The sequence below is a fragment of the Arachis ipaensis genome, chromosome B9 (genome assembly GCF_059453495.1).
Source record: "Arachis ipaensis isolate K30076 ecotype BB chromosome B9, ASM5945349v1, whole genome shotgun sequence".
NCBI classification, from domain to species: domain Eukaryota; kingdom Viridiplantae; phylum Streptophyta; class Magnoliopsida; order Fabales; family Fabaceae; genus Arachis; species Arachis ipaensis.
The window spans coordinates 38,601,146-38,606,227 of NC_142444.1; the positions used below are offsets into that span (position 1 = coordinate 38,601,146).

General features: G+C 35.5%; 1 non-coding gene across 1 annotated transcript; it reads right to left on the minus strand.

The window, feature by feature from the left end:
* Window positions 1-4,404: 4,404 nt before the first annotated feature.
* On the minus strand, window positions 4,405-4,512 carry LOC148544361 (small nucleolar RNA R71). The gene has a single exon (XR_015901249.1). It is a non-coding gene; the product is annotated as a small nucleolar RNA R71 (small nucleolar RNA).
* Between the last annotated feature and the right edge of the window lie 570 nt (window positions 4,513-5,082).

Here is a 5,082-nt window from a genome sequence, read left to right on the forward strand (position 1 = left end):
AACATCTTTAAAGAGTTAATATAAATTTGAGATTTTGTGCGTTTAAGAATGAAAAAATATGAATAACTAAACTATGTAGAAACACGTACGAATAAGATGCGATTGAGCATTACTATGGTTAAGAATAAGCTCATTGGAAACAAAACGAAAGACATTGGTAGGGAGGTTGATGAGCGGATAATTTATACGCTTTTTGGCATTGTTTTTAGTATGTTTTTAGTAGGATCTAGTTACTTTTAGGGATGTTTTCATTAGTTTTTATGTTAAATTCACATTTCTGGACTTTACTATGAGTTTGTGTATTTTTCTGTGATTTCAGGTATTTTCTGGCTGAAATTGAGGGACTTGAGCAAAAATCAGATTCAGAGGTTGAAGAAGGACTGCTGATGCTGTTGGATTCTGACCTCCCTGCACTCAAAATGGATTTTCTGGAGCTACAAAACTCAAAATGGCGCGCTTTCAATTGCATTGAAAAGTAGACATCCAGGGCTTTCTAGCAATATATAATAATCCATACTTTGCTCAAGTTTAGACGACGCAAACTGGCGTTCAACGCCAGCTCTCTGCCCAATTCTGGCGTCCAGCGCCAGAAACAAGTTACAAAGTGGAGTTCAACGCCCAAACTGGCACCAAAACTGGCGTTCAACTCCAGGAATGACCTCTACACGTGTAACACTTAAGCTCAGCCCAAGCACACACCAAGCGGGCCCCGGAAGTGGATTTATGCATCAATTACTTACTTCTGTAAACCCTAGTGACTAGTTTATTATAAATAGAACTTTTTATCATTGTGTTCACAGTCTTGGTTACTCCGGTTCCCCTCTGGGGCCGAGACCAATGAACTCCATTATCACTTATGTATTTTCAACGGTAGAGTTTCTACACTCCATAGATTAAGGTGTGGAGCTCTGCTCTTTCCTCAAAGATTAATGCAAAGTACTACTGTTTTTCTATTCAATTCATCTTATTTCGCTTCTAAGATATTCATTCGCACTTCAACCTGAATGTGATGAACGTGACAATCATCATCATTCCTTATGAACGCGTGCCTGACAACCACTTCCGTTCTACCTTCGATTGAACGAGTATCTCTTAGATTACTAATACAGGGGACCGAGTCCGAGATATTGGGATCTTCGTGGTGTAAGCTAGAATGATGGCGGCATTCAAGAGAATCCGGAAAGTCTAAACCTTGTCTGTGGTATTCTGAGTAAGATTCAATGATTGAATGACTGTGACGAGCTTCAAACTCGCGATTGCTGGGCATAGTGACAGACGCAAAAGGATAGTAAATCCTATTCCAGCATGATCGAGAACCGACAGATGAATAGCCGTGCCGTGACAGGGTGCGTTGACCACTTTCACTGAGAGGATAGGATGTGACCATTGACAAGGGTGATGCCTCCAGACGATTAGCCGTGCTGTGACAGGGCATTTGGATCATTTTCCCGAGAGAAGACCGAAAGTAGCCATTGACAATGGTGACGCATTACATAAAGCCAGCCATGGAAAAGAGTAAGACTGATTGGATGAAGACAGCAGGAAAGCAGAGGTTCAGAGGAACGAAAGCATCTCTATTTGCTTATCTGAAATTCTCACCAATGATTTACATATGTATTTCTATCCCTATTTTATTAATTATTTTCGAAAACTACATAACCATTTGATATCTGCCTGACTGAGATTTACAAGGTGACCATAGCTTGCTTCATACCAACAATCTCCGTGGGATCCGACCCTTACTCACGTAAGGTATTACTTGGACGACCCAGTGCACTTGCTGGTTAGTTGTGCGAAGTTGTGAACCATGGTATTGGCATCATGTTTTTGGCGCCATTACCAGGGAAAGAAAGAGCGATGAATTTTACATAATCAAAGTGTAATCACAATTTTTGCACACCAAGTTTTTGGCGCCGTTGCCGGGGAAAGAAAGAGCGATGAATTTTACATAATCAAAGTGTAATCACAATTTCTGCGCACCAAGTTTTTGGCGCCATTGCCGGGGATTGTTCGAGTTTGGACAACTGACGGTTCATTTTGTTGCTCAGATTAGGTAATTTTCTTTTTGTTTTCTTTTCAAAAAATTTTTCAAAAATCTTTCAAAAATTTTCTCATCTGTTTTCGAAAAAAAAATTTTAAAATAAAAATGTTTTCAAAAATAAATTATTCTATGGCTTCAAAACTTTCAAGAATGAATTCTAGAGTTTCATGGTAACATGTTGAATCCTATCTAGCTGAAAAGCCATACCCAAACCCCTTTGGGATTGGTCTTCAACTAATCACCTCAATGGATGTAAATCCATTCTAAAGCTTGAATGGCTATTAAGCCATGTCTGACCCTTTGATTGGAGCTTTAGACTGAAGAGCACAAGATTCCTGGAATTCATATTAAAGATTTCGAAATCCTTATTTTTGTTTTTCAAATAATTTTCGAAAAAAATACAAAAAAATTAGAAAATCATAAAAATCAAAAATATTTTTTGTGTTCTTGTTTGAGTCTTGAGTCATGTTATAAGTTTGGTGTCAATTGCATGTGCATCTTGCATTTTTCGAAAAAAATCATGCATTCATAGTGTTCTTCATGATCTTCAAGTTGTTCTTGGTAAGTCTTCTTGTTTGATCTTTGCATTTGCATGTTTTGTGTCTTTTCTTGTTTTTCATATGCATTCATGAATTCTTTATGTCTAAGCATTAAAGAATTCTATGTTTGGTGTCTTGCATGTTTTCTTTGCATTAAAAATTTTTCAAAAATGTGTTCTTGATGTTCATCATGTTCTTCATAGTGTTCTTGGTGTTCATCTTGACATTCATAGCATTCTTGCATGCATTCATTGTTTTGATATAAAAATCTCATGCATTGCATCATTTTCATGTTTTTCTCTCTCATCATTCAAAATTCAAAAATAAAAAAAAATATATTTCCCTTTTTCTCTCATCAAATTCGAAAATTGAGTTGACTTTTTCAAAAATTTTTAAAAATCAAGTTGTTTCTTATGAGTCAAATCAAATTTTCAATTTGAAAATCTTATCTTTTTCAAAATCTTTTTCAAAAATCAAATCTTTTCCATTTTTCTTAGTTATTTTCGAAAATTTTAAAAATATTTTTTTCAAAAATCCTTTTCTTATTTTTATATCAAATTTTCAAAAATAACAATAACAATTAATGTTTTGATTCAAAAATTTCAAGTTTGTTACTTGCTTGTTAAGAAAGATACAAACTTTGAGTTCTAGAATCATATCTTGTGATTTCTTGTGAATCAAGTCATTAATTGTGATTTTAAAAATCAAATTTTTTTTTTCAAAAACTAATTTCTATCATATCTTTTCAAAAATATCTTCTTATCATATCTTTTTCAAAAACCTGATTTCAAAATATCTTCTCTAACTTCCTAACTCCTTATCTTTTCAAAATTTGTTCTAACTAACTAACTAACTTTTTGTTTGTTTCTATCTTTTTCAAAACCACCTAACTAACTCTCTCTCTCTAATTTTCGAAAATATCTCCCCCTTTTTCAAAATTTCTTTTTAATTAAACTAATTATTTTATTTTTTATTTTTTATTTGAATTTTCGAAAAACCATTAACCCTTTTCAAAATTAATTTTCGAAAATTACTAACCTTTTTTAAAAACTAATTTCAAAAATCACTAACTCTTTTTCAAAAATTATTTTCGAAAATTCCCCTTCTCTCTCATCTCCTTCTATTTATTTATTCATCTACTAACACTTCATCCCACCCAAATTCGAACCCCCTCTTCCATTTGTGTTCGAATTTCTTCTTCTTCTCTTCTTCTACTCACATTGGGAGCTCTATACTGTGGTAAAAAGGACCCCTATTATTATTATTATTTTTCTGTTCTCTCTTTTTCATATGAGCAGAAGCAAGGACAAGAACATTCTTGTTGAAGCAGATCCAGAACCTGAAAGGACTCTGAAAAGAAAACTAAGAGAAGCTAAATTACAACAATCCAGAGAGAATCTTTCAGAAATTTTCGAACAGGAAGAGGAGATGGCAGCCGAAAATAATAATAATGTAAGGAGAATGCTTGGTGACTTTACTGCACCTAATTCCAATTTACATGGAAGAAGCATCTCCATTCCTGCCATTGGAGCAAACAACTTTGAGCTGAAACCTCAGCTAGTTTCTCTGATGCAGCAAAACTGCAAGTTTCATGGACTTCCATCTGAAGATCCTTTTCAGTTCTTAACTGAATTCTTGCAGATCTGTGATACTATTAAGACTAATGGAGTAGATCCTGAAGTCTACAAGCTCATGCTTTTCCCATTTGCTGTAAGAGACAGAGCTAGAATCTGGTTGGACTCTCAACCCAGAGACAGCCTAAACTCTTGGGATAAGCTGGTCACGGCTTTCTTAGCCAAGTTCTTTCCTCCTCAAAAGCTGAGCAAGCTTAGAGTGGATGTTCAGACCTTCAGACAGAAGGAAGGTGAATCCCTCTATGAAGCTTGGGAAAGATACAAACAGTTGACCAAAAAGTGTCCTTCTGACATGCTTTCAGAATGGACCATCCTGGATATATTCTATGATGGTTTATCTGAGCTATCAAAGATGTCATTAGACACTTCTGCAGGTGGATCTATTCACCTAAAGAAAACGCCTGCAGAAGCTCAAGAACTCATTGACATGGTTGCTAATAACCAGTTCATGTACACTTCTGAGAGGAATCCTGTGAATAATGGGACGCCTATGAAGAAGGGAGTTCTTGAGGTTGATACTCTGAATGCCATATTGGCTCAGAACAAAATATTGACTCAGCAAGTCAATATGATTTCTCAGAGTCTGAATGGAATGCAAGCTGCATCCAACAGTACTCAAGAGGCATCTTCTGAAGAAGAAGCTTATGATCCTGAGAACCCTGCAATAGCAGAGGTGAATTACTTAGGTGAACCTTATGGAAACACCTATAATCCATCATGGAGAAATCATCCAAATCTCTCATGGAAGGATCAAAGGCCTCAACAAGGCTTTAATAATGGTGGAAGAAACAGGTTTAGCAATAGCAAGCCTTTTCCATCATCCACTCAGCAACAGACAGAGAATTCTGAACAAAATACCTCTAATTTG